Source organism: Xenopus laevis, chromosome 8S (genome assembly GCF_017654675.1).
Source record: "Xenopus laevis strain J_2021 chromosome 8S, Xenopus_laevis_v10.1, whole genome shotgun sequence".
NCBI classification, from domain to species: domain Eukaryota; kingdom Metazoa; phylum Chordata; class Amphibia; order Anura; family Pipidae; genus Xenopus; species Xenopus laevis.
The window spans coordinates 51500004-51520916 of NC_054386.1; the positions used below are offsets into that span (position 1 = coordinate 51500004).

At 41.6% G+C, this 20913-nt stretch overlaps 1 long non-coding RNA gene across 2 annotated transcripts; it reads right to left on the bottom strand.

Annotated features, from left to right (window-relative positions):
- Positions 1-8045: 8045 nt before the first annotated feature.
- LOC121397714 lies at positions 8046-11405 on the bottom strand. Of its 2 annotated transcripts, none has more exons than XR_005963852.1 (3): positions 11284-11405; positions 10807-10962; positions 8046-8676 (listed from the first exon to the last, which is right to left on the bottom strand). It is a non-coding gene; the product is annotated as an uncharacterized LOC121397714 (long non-coding RNA). The 2 variants fall into 2 exon arrangements; XR_005963851.1 differs by having other exon boundaries at positions 11262-11405.
- Between the last annotated feature and the right edge of the window lie 9508 nt (positions 11406-20913).

Here is a 20913-nt window from a genome sequence, read left to right on the forward strand (position 1 = left end):
CAATATCCGGGATGGTCATTATGAATATCCGGTCATGCCATTCGGCTTGTGCAATACACCTGCAGTTTTTCAAGATTTTATGAATGACATCCTTCGTGATCTCCTACAAACTTGTGTTATTGTATATTTGGATGACATATTGGTTCATTCTTCTTCTTTGGCAGTTCATCAAGCCCAAGTTAAACAAGTTTTGCTCAAGTTAAGAAAGAATCGTCTCTATGCAAAGCTTGAGAAGTGTGAGTTACACAAGTAGTGGTGCCTACTTTACTGTCTTTTTCAGATACCTCCAATCTTGAACGCTAGCCTGATTGTACATCTGGCAAGATTTTTGTACCTCAGCAAAGGATTGCCCAAGTTCTCTAGTGGGCCAATTCTTCAAAGATCTCTCGTCATCCCGGCATCAAAAAGACCCACGAGTTTGTTTCCAGATATTGTTGGTGACCTTCACTTGCTAAAGATGTTAAACTCTTCGTCTCGGCTTGCACTGTCTGTGCAGAACAGAAGACTCCTCGTTCTTTACCATTTGGCCTTCTCTAACCTTTACCCATTCCCACTCAACCGTGGCGAGCTATTGCTATGGACTTTATTGTAGATTTGCCTAGATCTTTGGATATGACTACCATTCTATAAGTAGTAGACAGATTTTCCAAGATGGCTCATTTTGTTCCATTAAAGAAGCTTCCCTCTGCTGCTGGCCTAGCCCAAGTTTTCATTAAAGAGATCTTTCGCTTGCATGGGTTCCTCAATCTATTGTATCTGACCGTGGGGTGCAGTTTGTATCCAGATTTTGGCAGGCTTTCTCGAGACATTTGGGCATCAAGTTGAACTTTTCTTCAGCCGATAGGGTAATGGTCAGACTGAGAGGACCAATCAGATCCTGGAACAATTCCTACAATGTTTTATTTCCCAAAATTAATTGGGTTGAACTCCTTCCTTGGGCTGAGTTTGCTCACAACAATTTAGAACACGACTCGCTGGGATCTTCTCAGATATTCAAGAACGAAGTTCCAGCAGCAGATGCTATTGTCAGTGACTTCAAAGCTGTTTGATCCAAATCCCACCAATCTCTATTAAAAGCTTCAGAAGATTTTGGCCAATAAGTACCATCGCGCTAATCCCTCCTACCAAATTGGAGATTTTGTCTGGCTTTCTACTAAGCACATCAAGCTTCATTTACCCTCTCCTAAGTTTGGACCTCACTATGTGGGACCTTCAAAATTATGGAGGTGATTAATCCAGTGTCTTTTTGTCTAGAACTTCCTTCCTCCATGAATATCTCCAATTCTTTTCACGTTTCTTTACTCAAGTCTTTTGTTAGAAAAGTTTTCCAGTTGATCAACCTCCTTCTGCTCCCATCATACTTCGTCAAGAGTTTGAAGTGCAAGAGATTCTGGATTCCAGGAAGGTGAGAGGCAAGATTCAATATTTGGTCCATTGGAGGGGTTTTGGACCTAAAGAGAAATCTTGGGTAAGAGCTGTTGATACCCATGCTACTCGTTTGATCCGGGCCTTTCACAAGAGGTTTCCTGACAAGTTTTGGGAGTCCCCAGAGGTTACTCCTGAAGGGGGGGTACTGTAAGATGCGTCGGGAAATTTCAGAGATCTCCTACCTCCCTGCACATCTCTCTCAGATCTTCTGTGCGCAGGCGTGCACTTCCGTATTCTTAGTCCTGAGAGCATCTTGATGCCTGCGTCATGACGTAATCAGTTGGCGTAGAGTTTGGATTTTAGTGCCATTTAACCCTTAATGGTCCACTCTCCATTTTGAATTTTGCCCAAGCTGGTTCCAGTTTACTGATCCTGCCTAAGCGTTGTTGTTATTGAATTCCTGGTTTTTTTACATTATGCCTGACTCTCGACTATGATTTCTTCCGCCTGCCTTGAACCTTTTGCCCGACTTCGACTACTAATTTTCCAAAGCATCAGCAATCATATCAATGAAGATGTCATTTGACATAAAAATGTGGCCATTGTAACAAACATGGATGTATTTTTTGCTTAACTGGATTTATGTATACAGCGGGACATGCCCCTTAATGATGAACAAAGTAGCAGTTCCATTGTAACATAGTAACATAGTAAATTAGGTTGAAAAAAGACACACGTCCATCAAGTTCAAACTTTTAATTCTTTTTTTTAACCTGCCGAACTGCTAATTGATCCAGAGGAAGGCAAAAAACACATCTGAAGCCTCTCCAATTTGCCTCAGAGACGGAAAAAAAATCCTTCCTGACTCCAAAATGGCAATCGGACTAGTCCCTGGATTAGCTATCTTAAAATAACGTTGTATTCCCTCACTTGCTAAAAAGCCATCCAACCCCTTTTTAAAGTAATCTAAAGGTAGCCCATTCACGTCGAAATCTGCTTGTTTGGCGATGTCGTCGAACGAGTGTATCTCTCTCCGATTTGCCCACATTGAGGGGAGCTATATCAGAATAATCCAATCGAGGGCCTAACGATTGGATCATAATTTGTATCAACAAACAAATGAGGCCGCAATCCAACAGGATTTTTAACCCTGCCGATTGACACATAGCTGACTTTCTGCCAGAGATCGATTGGGGAAGCCCTTTGGATGGCCCCACACAAGGGCCAAGCTGTCAGCAGCTTTTATCGTCCTGTGTATGGCCACCTTAATGTATCAGCCTGTACAACTTATTCAGGGAGAGATGTCCACATCTTCACAGCTCTCACTGTAAAAAACCCCTTTGGAATATTTAGTCTGAACCTATTTTCTTCTAATCGGAATGGGTGACCTTGCGTCAGCTGGAAAGACCTACTTGTAAATAAATAATTCGAGAGATTATTATATGATCACCTTATATATTTATACATAGTCATCATATCACCCCTTAAGCATCTCTTCTCCAGCTTGAACAACCACAACTTGGCCAGTCTTTCCTCATAGCTAAGATTTCCCATACCTTTTACCAGCTTAGTTGTCCTTCTCTGTACCCTCTCTAATACAATAATGTCCTGTTTGAGCACTGGAGAACAAAACTGTATGGCTTATTCTAGATGGGGGCCTTACCAGTGCTCTATTCAGTGGAAGATTGACACCTTCCTACCGTGAATCAATGACCCTTTTAATACAGTTCAAGACCTTATTTGCCCTTGATGCTGCTGACTGGCATTGCTTGCTACAGCCAAGTTTATCATCTACAAGGACTCCAATGACCTTTTCCATGTATTTAAATAATATCTTTAACTGTAACAATCTGACAATTGATTAGTGAGTCTGTAGAGACTGCATAAAACAGAAAAAATAAAAAAAGCAATGAGAATAAGAATATAAAATGTATTCTAACTAATCTATATTCTACCTGTCCTGCTGTGCTATAGTACCTTTAAATTGTAAGAAGGCACCTTATTTGCCTGTAACAGTACTGGTAATTAACTCATTGGTAAAGATCCAATCAATCTGATTTTTAAACACGGCGTTATTCATAGAGGGGTATCTCCAAGACTTTGGTACTGTCTTTCTGTCTGCTAGAAAAATATTATTTAGTCGTTTACATTTTATTTTGGGAACTCCTTTCCGTGAGAATCCCATGAGAGTTTCATAGGGATCTTTATAAATTTAGTTGAATATACTCTAACCCAAAATCTTACAGCCCTTGCATAGGTCCACCATATATAACCCATGGTGCCTGGCATCGAACAGACTCAGGAACAATAGTTACTTGGACCATGGTATATTTTTGCTTGTTTTACTGGGGTTAAATACCAATAAAGGAGAATATTATACCCTGAGTCTGAAAGACCCATATGAACTGAGCAAGAACAATTTCTGTCTAAGCGAGGTTTAATTTAACATAGCTTTGGAACATCCCAGTAGAAATAGCTGACAAGCTAAGGGTGGTATTGAAAACCATATGAATTGATTAGTTTGCCATGAGAGGAAGTATACAGAAAAAATAATAAGTGGTCCATGACAGAGCCTTGAGGAACCATAGCAGAGAGGTAACGAGGAAGATGACACTCCATTTTAAGAAACAATAAAATAGTAAAGTTTGGACTTGTGTGTTTACCCCCTCAAACTGTTTTTGCCTAGTGTGGAGAATGATCTGCCCAGCTGCATAATTCCAGGGGCTGGTTCCCCCTGCAAAAAAAAAAAAGCCCGCCTCATGAAATTATGGGTCTCCCCTGTTTTGCCAGGCCCAGTTCCCCAGTTCATCTCTAGGCCCTCTTCAGCCTCCTCTATAGTTATGCCACTGGATCTGTTATATTGTCTATGGGTCTAACTTTCCAGCACCCATTTGTGTGTGCCATATTGACAAATAGGAGTCAGAGGTACATGAAAAATAATTCACTTTCATCTAATGTTATAACAACATCTTTTTATAGATGAAACTTTTTATTATTTTCACAACATAAAACAAATATAAAACAAAAAGACAAAAAAAACAAAACATGCCATATCTATTCAATGGTATTAGGAACAATTTCCATGACAAGTATTTAAGCATTTAACATCGTATTGACTAGACATCCCAGTACTTTGGCTGATACTTTATTGTCTCTAAAGCAGAAGCAATTACTCATTGAGACCCAAAAATTAGGGTTACATTGTCATAGACTTTTTTTCTCTTGTGTATGTATATCAACTTTTCCACAATCCAGAAGTTATGTAAGAGAACCACAACCTCCCAGCCCCGCCTCCCACCTTGGACTCCATATTTTATAAAATTTATTTTGTGAGCCTCTAGCCAGCAAGGTGAGCTTAATGATTTTGATTTACTAGTGTAATCCAGGTTTGCACTGTAGGGTGTTAATGGCCCATCCACATCATAGAAATTATTTTCCTGGCATAATATAAGAGGGTTCTATATCTAGTTCTGGCATGGCTGGTAGTTATTACATCATCTATAATTCCCAATATACACACCTGTGGTGTAAGTATCCTTGGGAAATCCAATTTGTCATCTAGGAGTTTGAGAACCTCAGTCCAGAATTTGGCTACTGGGGGACAGCTCCAGGCCATATGTAGAAAGTCTGCCCCCTCTGCCCCGCACCTATGACATTTTGCCTCTGGATTGTGCCCCATGGATCTGAGTCATGTAGGGGTGAGGTAAAAGTGTTGTAACCATTTAAATTGAATTAACTTGTCTCTTACAGAGTATAAGTAGTAGTAACTATTGTCTGTTGCTTCATCCCATTCCTCCTCAGTAAAGTTTGGGATGCAAGCTTGCCATTTACAGTATGCTGTTTTAAAAGGTGAGGGGATTGTTTGTATTAGGGTTTTATACAGTGTTGACGTTGGTTTAGTTAGTGATGCAGACCAGAGTAGTGTTTCAAATTGGGGTTGGGAAGTTTGTATATCCAGTCTACCAAACTGTGCCTGAAATACCTGCCTGAGTTGGAAATATCTAAACTGGTTTAAATTGGGTTCAGTGAGTTTTTCTTTAAAGAATTGATAAGATCCAAATGTGGTTCCATCTAGGACATCTTGCAAACGTCTAATTCTTTTTTTAGGCCAGGATAGAAAATCAGAGAACTTCTGAAAATGGGTAAGGCAGGAGTTCGCCCACGGGTGTGTGTTCGGGGTTAGGACTGGAGAGTGTTGGGGATAAAGCTTGAGTGCCAGAGTCCAAGCCTTTCTTGGAGTAGCCATAGCTGCTGGTAGGTTCTTATAATCTGCTGGTGCTCTATACGGAAGATGCCTGAGTCCTTCCAGTGATCCCACAGCCAGTGCATGGAGATTTGTGTTTGGGTTGGAAGGGTCTGGGTCAAACCACCATTTAACATAGTGCAGTTGACTGGCTAGGTAATATAGATATAAATCTGGTAATCCCAGACCCCCTTCTTTAGTGGTGGGGACTAATTTACGCCAGGCCATTTGGGGTGTTCCCCCCCCCATATAAAGTGCGACAGGACTTGATTGACAGTTTTAAAGAAACTTTTAGGGATATGAATAGGTGAGTTATGCACTATGTATAGAAATTGTGGGAGATATTCCATTTTGAATATGTTGATTTTCCCCCAAAGAGTTAATGGAAGTTTGGACCACACAGGAAGTGTAGTATTGAGGGCTGAAAGTTTTCCAAATTGTGTTATAATTGTGGCTAGTGTGTTAAGTGACGGGCCCGCATCTGCTAAGTATACTAATAGATCATCTGCATATAAAGAGATTCTCTCCTCTACTGGACCCAGGCGCCAACCCTCAATTGAGGGAGTCTGACGTATCATGATTGCAAGGGGCTTAATGGCTAGTGCGAACAGCAGAGGTGAGAGGGGGCATCCCTGTCTTGTGCCCCTCGCCAATGAGAAGGGTTTAGATGTTGTGCCGTTTGCTTTGACTCGTGCTGTAGGGGCCGAGTACAGCATTTGAATCCAGTGTACAAAATTGGGTCCAAAGCAGAATTTAGAGAGTACTGCCCATAGATACCTCCACTTTACTGAGTCAAAGGCTTTGGTTGAGTCGAGTGAAAGCACCACTCTGGCGCCTGCATTGTCATGTATCTTTTGTAAAAAAAAATAGTCTCCTTAAGTTAATATTTGTTGTCTTGCCAGCCATAAAACCAGTTTGGTCCGGGTGAATTAGGTCTGGCATGACCTGAACCAACCTGCTGACTAGAATCTTGGCCAATATCTTTGCATCAGTGTTGAGCAAAGATATTTGCCTGTAGGAGCTACCAGCTTGTGGGTTTTTTTGAGGTTTTAATATTAGGACAATAATGGCCTCTAAGAATGAGGGTGGTAATGTAAGATTTTGAGTTGCCATTGAGAGAGTATATAGCAAGTGAGGTGTTAGTTCCTCAGATAAATTCTTAAATAGATCTACCGGTATCCCATCAGGACCTGGGGTTTTACCAGGAGCCAGGGCATTGATAGCCTGTTGCAGTTCTTGATTAGTAATAGGGGAATCAAGTATGTCTTTCTGGTCTGATGTCAGTATGGGGGTAATGACTTGACTGAGGTGGTGTTGTAGCTCCATTTCGGTGTAGGTGTTTTGGGAGGCATATAACGCTTTAAAATATTCTGCGAAAGTGTCTGCAATATCTTGTGGGGTAGATCGTAGTGTGCCATCTGCAGCTGCTACAGACGCTATTGCAGTTGTGGGGGCTTGTATTTTCGCTAAATAAGCCAGAGTCCTACTACTTCTGTCTCCAGTTTCAAAGGTTCACTGATAAGAGTATAACTGTGCTTTACGGGTAAGGAGGGTCTGTTCTCTAGCTAGGGAGTGATGGGAGTCTACTAGCTTGCTGTGGCTTAGTGGGGAGGGGTTAGCTGTGTAGGCTGATTCAGCTTCCTCTAAGTCTTTCTCAGCCTCCTCCACTTGTGCCTTGGCTTCCACCCTGGCTTTGCGGACAGCCCTAGAGAGTTGTCCTCTCAAATATGCTTTTTGAGGCATCCCAAAGGATAGGTGGAGCAGCAGATCCTGCATTTATTTCCCAATACTCTGCAACTGCTGTGGTTGCACTCTCCATTACTGTGTTGTTTTTAAGCCAAATTGGGCTAAATCTCCACATATTGGATTGTGGGGAGTTCACCATGGTTAGAGTGATTGACAGTGGTGAATGGTCTGAAAGAATGCGGGGAAGGTATTGTATACTACCTACTCTAGGAAGGAGGTCAGGCGTTGCCAACACTAGGTCTATTCTTGTCAAAGATTGATGTGTGGTGGAATGACAGGAGAAGGCTTTTTGTCTAGGGTTTTTCCATCTCCATACATCTGTAAGACCCAATGTATTAGCCCATCTCATTAGTTTGTTCCCAGTGGGATAAGGAGGGTTAAGTTTGTCCATCTGCGGATCCATTAGAGCATTAAAATCACCCATATAAAAAGTAGGAGCGGTGGGAAGATCTTCTAATTTCTTGTCAATAATGTTAAGTACGTTCATATTAAACAGGGGTGGAATATATAGATTGACTATAATTAGAGGAGAATTGGCAATTGTACAATGGAGAATAATAAATCTACCATCAACAACATCTTTAATATGAAGATAAGAAAAATATAAATGTATTAATAGATCTATATTAACATCAGTGACAAATCATCATATGACACATACCATATGCAGCATACAAATATGTGAGAATATATCAGATAATCTCATTTTCTCTTACTTTATCTACAGATAGCAGTTGATTCTTATATGGCTGACATCACAAAAATGCATTTACAATAAGTATTTCTTATAACAAGTAATAAAATATAAAAAAGACAATACCAATAATAATAACATCTGACTGAGGAACCTCAAAAAAGTCACTTGGCTAGATTAAACACAGTAAAACACGAAGCCATCAGAATCCTACTTGGATGCTTATTTAGTCTATGAAAGGGACTGTCCACAAAATATAATCAACAGTAATAATCTACTTGTTTGTTGCAATAAACTTTATTATGTATAGGCAAGGTGCATAGCAAAAGCAAGGTGTTTTTCATACATTGTCTCCTGTTCTAAGGGAAATGTCCTTGCACTTCATTATGGATGAGGGTGAGGGGTGGTCGGGGGAGGCACAATTATATCCTCTGCCATGAGTGTTCAAAAGTCCCTGGAAGCAATTGCATGGATAATTAGTTGTTACTCCCTGGCCTGAATCCTTTATTACTATTGAGGTGCAGAACCTTTGGGTTCATTCAGTATATTCAATATACAAAATTTGGTATGGCCATAACATATTACTCGGGCCATGTTCATTTGTTAGGGTTTATTTCTCCTTTAACTAGAGAGAAAGTAAAAAGAACACAGTATTAGAAAAAGTCTGTATAACAGGCAAGTATATATATGTCATCATTTGTCACTTCACTTTACATTTACTTTTTCAATGTATACTTTTGTGAATCTTGAAAAAATACCTTTTTAATATTTGAAGTTACACTTACATTTTCATACGACTGTTGACATTTTAAACCTACTGTATAAGGATCAAAACCAGTGGCACACCCAAATGATATCATGTGGCTCCAATTACAAGTCTAAATGAGGATCATATTTTATTCTGGTGGAGCACTACCAAACTTACATTATATATGTACTTTTTGAATAGCTAAAACATCTGACATGGTAGCCTAGTGAGGAACTGGCAATTATGAAGGGAGAATAGATGGCATAGGTATCTGTGTGTATAATATTATAAGCAAGAAAAGGAGAAATACCTGCATGCCTCCAAGGGTAGTATTAGTATTCATTCCTATGCCAGGGATATCTAGGTTTCAGTAACTAACTATTACAGCAATAAAACATATGTGACATGAGGGTTCAGTTGGAAAAAGGCTCCAAGCTGGGAAGGGAAATTTCAGACTGTTCTTTTGTAATTCTCTTGATTGCCTAGAAACTAATATACATGGGGTAAGACCTCCAGGGCTAGCTAGTGTTGCACATTTGAAAATGAATTCAGAGTGCAAGGGTAGGGTAAGAGAGAAGTAAATCCATTTACTGCAGGAAGCTGAAAGACAACAGGAACATTTTCTTAATCCTGCACATGGGAACTGGTGCATCATGTAAAAGTTTCTAAACTAAGTAAACATACATACTTGTATACAAGTAGTTCTGTATACAGGTAATATAACATAATACTGTTCTAGCAATACTGTTCTGGAAATACATAGAACAAATAGCAAAGATATAGTGAATAAAGTACCCCCTCTTGTAAAATATAAGGATATTATAAGTTACCGAGGAGTTTCATGACCATATAAAAACACGAGGCCGAAGGCCGAGTGTTTTTATACAGGTCATGGAACTCCGAGGTAACTTATAATATCCTCATATTTTACAACTGGGGGTACTTTATTAATTATAATACACAAATTTTAGTGAGTCATGTGACAGAAATTACATCACTACTCACCGTTTATAACTGATGACATCACTACTCACCGTTTATAAGGATATAATTTACAAGATATTCACAGCTTTTGTGTATTATATAAATATAATAGTGTGGCTTATATAAAATAGTAGACTTTATATCAGGCAACAATAAGGATCTATAATCAGTATTCATTACTGTGCAACATGTGCACTAATTCTGCAGGTGTAACTGTCTGTCTGTTGTAGCTCACTGCAGGCTGTGTGTGCTGTAGACAGTATAGAACTACTGTGCAGTGGCATATAACAGCATATAAACAGTGCTGAACTTGTTCTCTTGCACAAATTTTATTAGGGGGGTGCTTAACTTTTTACTTCTTACACTAGGATTTAGCCAGCCCAAAGTTTAAACAGGAGGTTAGTGGGTTAGTACCCTAGTTGTACAAAGGATGTGTTGCAACCCAGCATAGGGACTTCAGTTATAAGGAGGGTGTTTCTCTATAGAGAGGATCCCTGTTCTACTAGTAGTGTCCATAAACAGACCTGATTGGGTGAGACCATACTGCAGAATTTACCTGTGAATTATACATCAAGCAAATGTACGTCTTATTTTTAGGACATGGACGGACAACCTTTATTGCTTTTAGATCTTAACTACAATCCTCCCTAGCAATCCCATGAAGGGAGCTAGTGGGGAGTATGCTGTGAGTTGTAGTTTTGTCACTTTTGCAATTGATGAAACATTAAATCCAGTTTATCCTTGCAGGATCAAGACTGAATTGCTTTAAAATTACTCCAGCATGTGAGATATAATGGTTCCCATGTGTGACCAAGAGACAATGACAGATTAAATATGTATACTGAAACAATGGAATAGAAACATGCTTCAGATTATTAGCACATAGAAATCTGCTTTATTTACAGAAACAAAGATTAATTTCTCTTTAGCAAACAGTGGTATAACTTCAAGGGTTTGGGCCCCCCCTGCAATTTTCCCACCACCCCCTACATCCACATCACAGCACATAGGCCTGCCACTTACCTATTATCTGGGGCCAGTGCTCCTGTTCTCTAACAACTGCACTATATTGGGGTTTTTCTGCAGATTTCTGGATTTTATGTGTAATTGTGTCTGATTCACATCAAAGCACAAGCACAACTGCATCAGGTGTACTTCCCTCTTGCAACCGCAATTACACTGGAAACATAAGAAAAATGCTGGTGGGTAAAATATAAGGTGATTGAAACCAAAACTGCATAACATGCAAAAGTGACTGCTGTGTCTATATAATGGTAATTTGCAGCCTGAACCTGAAAAAATTACATTAAGTACATTAGTGCTAAGTGCAGTTTTGAAGTTTTGCTTTGGTCTAATTATGACTGTTAAAAAAAGACAGGAATGTACATCAAGGTTAGGTTAATATCTGCATTTCAGTAAGTTGTAGATGTTATGATCTGATTAATGTGGTTACTGTTTTTGGAATATGTTTATTTTACTTAATAAATATGCCTAATTCACCAGCCATTCATTCGTGCTTCTTCGGGTGGCTTTTTCAATGATGCTTCTGTTAGCAGAGAGCTGATCTGAACTGCATGTGCTGCTTTTCTGTAAGTGAAGACAGACACACCAACTTCTGTTTAAACAGTAACTTGGTTGCTTTGTAGAACTCAGCATAACATGTCTGCAACAGGAACTTTTCATACAGAGCATACACACAGGAAGAGGAAGAAGAAAAATCACACAGGGTTACAGGTCAAACATGACATCTCATTGCTAAGAAACAATAGACCCTCCCTGCGTTAAGTAACATGCACTGGAACAATCTCTGTCTGCTGTTTTCCAACAGCTTCTCCCCAGACATTCATGCCATCATTATCTTAGCCACTCTTTCTTAGCATAGTAAATTTGTGTTGCAAATATCCACATGTCCATCAAGTTCAACCTTCTATGTCTATATAACCTGCTAGTTGATCCAGAGAAGACAAAAAAAAACTATTTTAAGGGTCTCCAATTTGCCTCAGAGAGGAAAAAAATCATTCCTGACTCCAAGATTGCAATTGGACTAGTTCCCGGATCAAATCTCAGTCATTGATTGAGGGTTTACACAGTTCCTAAGTTCTACTACTTGCTGCCAGCCTCAAACTCTGCCTACCTTTCTCTTTTAATTCTGTGCTGCCCAGTGCTGCCCTAGGCACAGACTGCATCCTGTTCCCTTCTCTGTGTGTCTATCCTGAGCATATGCCAATTGCAGTAGAGATCTGCCTCAAGTATTTGGTAAGCAGAGAACCTAATCTGGTTAGGGTGAGATGCGCTAAAAGGAGACAATAAGCCCTTCACCTGCAAGACATGCAGTGTAAGGGTAGAACTCCACGGCCGATTTTACCTGCGATACCTTCTTTTCTGATGTGATGAGACTAATCGCAGGCATCACGTTGGATGCGCTGAATCTAATGTAAGTAATACAAATGTCACACGTAGAAGCTGATTGCATCTGACACGACTGTAGGATGAAGATGCAACATGGAGAAATGGCATGGTAAGAGGAAGTGAGGGTAGACTGTAGAGGAGTATAGGACTTAGTCTCAAGGGGTTTAGCATCTTGGTAGAGGAGAGCAGGGGAGGAAACGTCAACAGCCTTACTGGCAAGCTTCTTAAAATATGGAAGGATACAGCAGATGATGAAACACTAAAACTATTAGGAGAGTAACCCAATTTGGGCAAAGGTTTTCTGCCAGTCATCCATCCGAAGTATTGGTCCCATGGATCGATGACACCTGAATTTTTCTTTAACTCGATGGACAAGTCTTCGAGTTTCTTGATGGCTAAAGTAACCTTACCGTGGGAACCCGTATTATCAGGGACATATGTACACAGTTATTTCCCCAATAATCATTGGTCACACACACACAGGCTATCCCACGGTCCTCCTGATTCCAAGTTTCATAGATAGTCTGGCATGCTGTGTGGCTACCCTGATATATTAGTATGTCACAAAAATTAAATGTGTGTGTAGCTACATGGGTATTAGAGGAGTTGTACTAGAACTGTGTGATCCCTTCACTAGTCTTATTTATTGCTACCTCCTGGGCTATTCCCAGGGGTAGTAGGTAAAGGATATAGAGCAACATCTGGTTCCTTAGGTGCATCTGCCGTGGGAGGCATGGATCCAAGTAGGTTACCAGTCTAACTTGACTGATGTGCTGGTTGTAAGTAGCACTTGGTATGGACCGTCAAATCTGGGCTCAAGCGAATGTTTTCTCAGAAAACTTCTTGACTAGGACCCAATCTCCTGGTTTGAAGCTGTGTGTACCTGTGTCAAGAGAGGGATCTGGAATAGAAGAAAAGACCTTAGTTAGTTCACGGGTTAATTGGGATACAAAGTCAGTCAATACATCTGATTGTAATTGCTGGGAAAAATAACATCCTAATCTAGGGGCTGACCCAAACAGAATCTCGAAGGGGGACAGTTTATGGTCCCGCCTTGTTGTGTATCTAACACTGAACAGAGCAATAGGCAGGTTGTCTGGCCACTTCATTCCGGAGTCTTGTGCCATTTTTAGCATTCTTGTTTTTAGAGTGCCGTTCATTCTTTCAACTTTTCCACTACTTTGTGGGTGGTAAGGTGTGTGGAAGTGTATAGTGACTGCCAAGGCTGTCCAAATTTCCTTGGTAACTGTAGCGGTGAAGGCGGGCCTTTGATCACTTTCGATTACTTCGGGGACCCCATAACGGCATACCACTTCCGAGAGTAGCTTCTTTGCAGTAGTTTTGGCTGTCATCTTAGTCACCGGGTATGCTTCTGGCCAGCCGGAGAACATGTCTACTATAACTAGAGCATACTCGAATCTTCCACTTTTTGGCATCTGGATGTGATCTACCTGAATCCTCTGGAAAGGATATAGGGGCTTAACTAAATGTTTTGGAGGAAGTTTTTCAAATCATCCTGGGTTACATTTAGCACATATCACGCAAGATGCGCTATAATTCCTGGTAAAGGTGGTTATCCCGGGAGCAAAGTATGTTCTTGTTATGAGGTTGTTCATCAAATTTTTGGATATATGTGCGGATCCATGGGCCCATTTGACCAGGGCCGGATACAAGCTTCTTGGTATACACAATTTCTTATCGTGTGTACATATTCCATTCTGTAACACAGCTCCTTTTCCCAACCACCCGTCCTTTTCCTCTTGACTTGTGGTTGTCTGACTTTCTTTCAGTTTTTCCAAATTATCTAGGAGATCCATCTGGAAAAGAGGAGCTGTTTCATTGGTCTCTTCCTGATGAGTCGACTCTACTTGCACGTCTTCTGGCAATTCCTGTAATTGGCCCATTGCCGTTTAATCAGCCTATGGGTGCCACGTGCTTCTGGGGTGTCGAGTTTTCCATGAGCTTTAACTTTTAGGATGGCAACTTGTTTTGGAAGAGTTAGTGCATCCATTAGTTCAGCAACAGACTTGCCATGCTTTATAGGTGCTCCCGTTGCCGTCAGGTATACTCTTGTCTTCCAAATAACGCCAAAGTCTAAGGCCACTCCTTGAGCATATTGGGAGTCTGTGTGAATGTTGACGTGTTTATCCTTAGCGATTTTGCATGCTGCTGTAAGGGCTTTTAGCTCCGCCTCTTGGACGGACAAGATGGTGGGTAAGGCTCCTGCCTGAGGTACCTTATCCGTATTGGTGACTGTATATCCAACATGAAATTTTCCCGTATCATCTGCAAATCTGGATCCATCCACAAACATGTCGATGTCTGGGTTATCCAATGAGGATACACTAACTGTGGGAAGATGGGCTGTTTCTTGTTGCATAAGTTCAGAACAATCATGTGCCTCATGTGCTCCTTTCCCGTTCCCTATGTCTTAGTTGTCTTCTATATCCTGTATTCCCCCCTCAGGAATTGGTAGAAGTGTAGAGGGATTGAGTATAGTACATCGTTGGAGGGTTATGTTGTCGGGTATAAGGAGGGAGCATTGAAGACGGAGATGTCGGGTGGCAGACGTGCTTTGGCTGGGTTTGGTTTAGGATGGCCGAAATATCATGAGGTGCCAACAGGATGCACTCGTGGCCTAGGATTAGGTCAGAAGTTTTGTCGAGGAGCAAGTGGGCAGCATGAACTACACACCAGTAAGCCAGAGAAGGAGCCCACCTGCAGGGGTTGTGTTAATTGATTGCTCTGGGGGGGTGCCATCCAATCCAACACATGAAACGTCAATGTCTGATATAGGGGCGCCGTGTGGAAGATCCTGGGTCCTGATTACGCATCTGGCAGCGCCTGTGTCGATCAGGAAAGTGGTTGGGGTGCACTGTATTGGCAGGGTGATTTTGGCTAATGGTCCACAGTCTTGTTTGGTGGTGTGTGCCATGACAGGGTCAGGAGAGGGAAGGGACACAGGCTTGCCGAGTTCCTATGGTCGTGGGCTAGGAGAACTAGGTGTCAAATCTGGTGGGGGTCCAGGTGGAGGTGGACAAACGGTCTTACGATGTCGTCGCGGGGCCCAACAGTTCCTGCTGATGTGTCCGGGCTTGCTGCAATTATAGCAGGTTCTTGGCTTCTTGTCGGGGGCGGCATCATCAGCTACCATAACAGGGGTAGGTTTAGACTTGGTTTGGGAAGAGGCCTCTAGGCCTTTAGCCACTAGTGTTAGGGTCTCCATCGGCATTGTGCGATATTCTGGGTGAGTGGTGGTTAAGCCCTTTCTTATGTGTTCACGCAGCCCATTCACAAAGACAGACGATAACATTTGGGCAAGTGCTTTGTTGTGAGAGTTGAATCCCAGATCATAGAACACCTGCATCATGCGGACCTGGTATTTCTCCACAAATTCTGCCTTATCTTTGGTGACCTCCTGAATGCTTATCAGCCAACCTATTCTGTGCCCAGGATTTAATTTGTTCACAGAATTCCACACCGGATTCATAGGTTGTGTCATTTACAACTTGAGTTTTAGCATCCCCAGCTTTTATTTCACACAAACTGTCTAAATCTCGCATGTTGCTGAGTAGGTTTTCTGGATTTGGGCTAACCTACGATAAAAGGGCATAGGCTGGCGATCAAGGTCAGATAACTGAGCAATGAGAGTGGATGCCTGAGAAGGTGTAAAAGTGACATACAATACTGGTGCACCCTTAACTTCCATCCTTTTATGAGCCAGCGTGAGCGGCTCATAAAAGGATTTGGGACTTAATGGGACTTATTCTGGAAGTTGTTAGACTGTTGCTGAACGAGTAACACCTGTTGGGGCATAGTACAGGAGTTCTCGAGACTTGTGGCAATGGCAATTAACTCTTCTAACTTCTTATGCTTCCAGGCAGGACTATGTATGTTAAGTTTACTTTAAGATCATCTAGTAAACTTGACACAAAGGCAATAGCAAGTAACATTGGTTTTTTTTTTCTCATTGGTTAGGGAAGCTGGTCTGCCACAGGCAATGTCCCTCTCCTTAAATCTGGTCACATACTGGACAACAGATTCTTGGGCATCCTGGCTAAATTTGAAAACTGTTTCCCAAGAAGCCTCTGGAAAAATGGTGCCTACCCCTACTTGAGAACTATGGACAAGCAAGAGTTCCTGTGGATTAGTACGGGGCTGTGGAACGTCTCGAAATATCCTTCTAAGATTTGGTGTTGTCCATGGAATGAGCTTTCTGTCTGTGTTAATGAGACGTGCTGCAGGGACGCCCCCCCCCCCCTTTCAGCTTGGCTATGAGGCTGAGAACTGCCTGTATCAGCGCTGCTGTTTTCAGCACTGAAAGATAGTTACATAGTTAAATTGGGTTGAAAAAAGACAAAGTCCATTAAGTTCAACCCCTCCAAATGAAAACCCAGCATCCATACACACACCCCTTCCTACTTTTAATTAAATTCTATATACCATACCTATACTAACTATAGAGCTTAGTATCACTATAGCCTTTGATATTATGTCTGTCCAAAAAATCATCCAAGCCATTCTTAAAGGCATTAACTGAATCAGCCTTCACAACATCACCCAGCAGTGCATTCCACAACCTCACTGTCCTGACTGTGAAGAACCACCTACGTTGCTTCAAATGAAAGTTCTTTTCTTCTAGTCTAAAAGGGTGGCCTCTGGTACGGTGATCCACTTTATGGGTAAAAAGGTCCCCTGCTATTTGTCTATAATGTCCTCTAATGTACTTGTAAAGTGTAATCATGTCCCCTTGCAAGCGCCTTTTTTCCAGAGAAAACAACCACAACCTTGACAGTCTACCCTCATAATTTAAGTCTTCCATCCCTCTAACCAATTTAGTTGCACGTCTTTGCACTCTCTCCAGTTCATTTATATCCCTCTTAAGGACTGAACTGCACTGCATACTCCAGATGTGGCCTTACCAGGGACCTATAAAGAGGCATGATTATGTTTTCATCCCTTGAGTTAATGCCCTTTTTTATGCAAGACAGAACTTTATTTGCTTTAGTAGCTAGAGAATGACACTGCCCAGAAATAGACAACTTGTTATCTACAAAGACCCCTAGATCCTTCTCATTTAAGGAAACTCCCAACACACTGCCATTTAGTGTATAACTTGCATTTATATTATTTTTGCCAAAGTGCATAACCTTGCATTTATCAACATTGAACCTCATTTTCCAGTTTGCTGCCCAGTTTTCCAACTTAGACAAATCACTCTGCAAAGTGGCAGCATTCTGCATGGAACCTATAGTTCTGGATAATTTAGTATCATCTGCAAAAATAGAAACAGTACTTTCAATGCCCACCTCCAGGTCATTAATAAACAAGTTGAAAAGCAAGGGACCTAGTACAGGGCCCTGCGGTACTCCACTACAACTACAACACTGGTTTAATTAGAAAATGTTCCATTTACCACCACTCTTTGTATTCTATCTTTTAGCCAGTTCTCTATCCAGGTCCAAATACTATGTTCCAGGCCAACATTCCTTAATTTAACGAGTAACCTTTTGTGTTTCATCAAATGCTTTAGCAAAGTCTAAGTAAATCACATCCACTGCCATCCCAGAATCGAGGTCTCTACTTACCTTCTCATAAAAAGAAATTAAGTTAGTCTGGCATGATCTATTACGCATAAAACCATGCTGGCACAAACTCATAGTATTATGATTTGCTATGAAGTCCAGTATCTTATCCTTTATTAACCCTTCGAAAAGCTTTCCTACCACTGACGTCAGACTAACTGGCCTATAGTTTTGAGGCTGAGAACGGGATCCTTTTTTGAATAGAGGCACCACATTAGCAATTCACCAGTCTCTCTGCACTATGCCAGATCTCAATGAATCCTGAAAAATTAAGTAAAGAGGTTTGGCAATCACAGAGCTAAGCTCGCTAATTACCCTGGCATGAATACCATCTGGCCCCGGACCTTTGTTAATCTTAACATGTTCTAGTCTCTTTTGAATTTCTTCATGTGTGAACCATGCATCATTAGTTGTATTACTAGAATTGGTACTATTAAGAAGGAAACCTTCACTTACTGGTTCCTCATTTGTGTAGACAGATGAAAAATATGAGTTCAGAATCTGCGCTTTTATTTTGTTTTCATCAACCAGCTGACCCCCCTCTGATAGTAAGGGTCCCACCCCTTCCTGCTTCATTTTTTTACTATTAACATATTTAAAAAATAATTTTGGATTTTTTTTACTGCTTGCTGCAATATCCTTTTCTATAGCAATTTTAGCTTGCCTTATAGCTTCTTATTGGCTTCCTTGTACCTTATAAATGTTTCGGCTGTACCAGCTAACTTGAAAGCCTTAAAAGCACGTCTTTTCTTACCCACCTCAACACCAACGCTTCTATTGAACCAAAAAGGTTTTGCTTTGCAACGACGTTCCTTGCTTACAAGTGGAATATACTGACAAGTATATTTATTAAGCAGCATTTTAAAGACTTCCCATTTTTGTTCCGTGTTTAACCCTGTGAAAAGCATTTCCCACTTAATATGTTGCAGAGATGCCCTTATACTGTCAAAGTTTGCACATCTGAAATTTAGTGTTTTAGTTACTCCCTTATAGAATTGCTTCTGCAACAGAATCTCAAAGGAGACCATGTTATGATCACTATTCCCTAAATGCTCACCCACACAGATGTTAGAGATGAGTTCAGTATTGTTAGTTATTACAAGGTCCAAAAGAGAGTTATTCCTAGTAGGTTCTTGAATGAGCTGGAATAAAAAGTTCTCATTCAGCATATTTACAAACCTACTAGCTTTTTCTGTCTTAGCAACCCCATTACCCCAGTCAATGTCTGGATAATTGAAGTCACCCATAGCAACAACCTGACGCTATTAAATTGTCTCTTCTCACTATTCACTATTTTCTAACTTAACCCTTCTGCTAGCTGCTTTTCTCGTTCTTCTCTTTGCATTCTAGCTTCCTCTGATTCTAGGGCACTTTCCTGACCTTCTTCTACTGCACTTTCTGATTCTTGCTCTCCCTTGCTCTTATTACAATCCCAGCATAGGGGGCTGACGGCTCTTTGTATGCCATATGAGTTACAACCACTCAACTCTTGTAGGGCTTGAGCTTCTAATACATCACTTTAACTTTCCCCTTTGATTTGATTATTCTTTGTTCGGACCAAAATTCTTTGTGTAAGTGTCACGTTCGGCACCCAACACCAGAACAAATGCCTCAGCTACTTGGATGCCACCAGGACTTAAACGAGAGGTGCAAGGCTAGAGGTTCTGGATAAGCAGAGGGGCAAGACTATTAGCAAAGTCTTTGGGCAGAAGGTCGTGGTACAAGGTGTTAGACAGAATCGACGTCGGAACTGGCCGGGTCGAGGCAGGCAGAAAGTGTGCGTATACAAATCAGACCGGGTCTGGGGAGGCAGCGATCAAAGCGAGGTCAGGCAGGCAAGGGTCAAAACTGGGAGCTCAATCAGAAGGATTTAGCATAAGAGATAGTCAAAATTCAGGCAATGGATCAGGATACAGAGGTCAGAATCATCAGGAACAGGCAGGGGTCACAACAGATCAAGCTCAGAATCAGAATAGCAAAAGCTAACGGCACCAGGAACAAACCTATAATGGGCAATGAAAACCAGTATGATGGCCCTTTAAATATTTGAATTTTCGCGCCGTTGCACGCTGGCATCAACACGCCAGTGCGCATGCACCTATATAAACAGCAGAGGTGTGCCGCGTGCGCCCTTAATTAACCAGCACATGAGGAAGAGGACGTCCACACGGCGGGCATCCCCGCTGAGGGGGCGGCAGGCGTCCCTGCCGCCCCCCTACTAGACCACCAGGGTAAGCTGTTACTGGACCCCCAGGTCTCTCAGGAAACTTCTAATGGAATAGTTTCCTGAGACGGTCAGCCATGATGTCACTAACTGAAACCCAAGAGTTCTCCTCGGGCCATAGCCCTTCCATTTAACCAAGTACTGGAGCTTACCTCACACGAGGCGAGAATTGAGGAGCTCCTGACTTCAAATTCAAACTGACCTTCAACCAACACTGGGGGAGGAACAGACAATTGACGGACCTGTGACGCTGTCTTTAGAAGAGACACATGAAAAGAATTCGAAATTTTTAAATTATCAGGCAGTTTGAGACGAACAGAAGAGGGATTAATTATTTCACTGATGGGATATGGACCAATGAACCTGGGCCCCAACTTGAGAGAGGGGACTTTAAGCTTAATGTTCTTAGTAGACAACCATACAGAGTCTCCTACCTGATATTTGGGTGCCTCTCTACGAGACCTATCAGCTGCTTTTTTCTAAGCGGTTGTAGCTGCGGAAAGGGCAGGGTCAGTGGGAGGTAACCTCAGGGCCCAAATTTGGTGATCATCCTGTAACAGGGTCATTACAAACCTCACTTTTTCTTTGCCATTAGCGAAAGAGTGGGGGAAAAGCTGAGGTATAATTTGCATGTCTCTTGGAACACAAATAATTTAGATCTGTCCCCATTGAACACAACACAATCTTGGGTTCATGGGTTTTAGGCACGTTACCCATCATGGCAGAAGAACCCACAGGAGCGGCCATAGGAGGGGTGACTACTGGAGCTGGAGACTGAACAGAAGCATCCAGTCGACGAGTCAAATTGTGAAAACCTTGCATTAGGTAATCTTGCCTCTGCTCATGTTCTTCCAGGCACTGTAACAAAGTGGTGAGTAGCGCATCAGTGGTGGAAGTAGCAGCAGCAGCTTG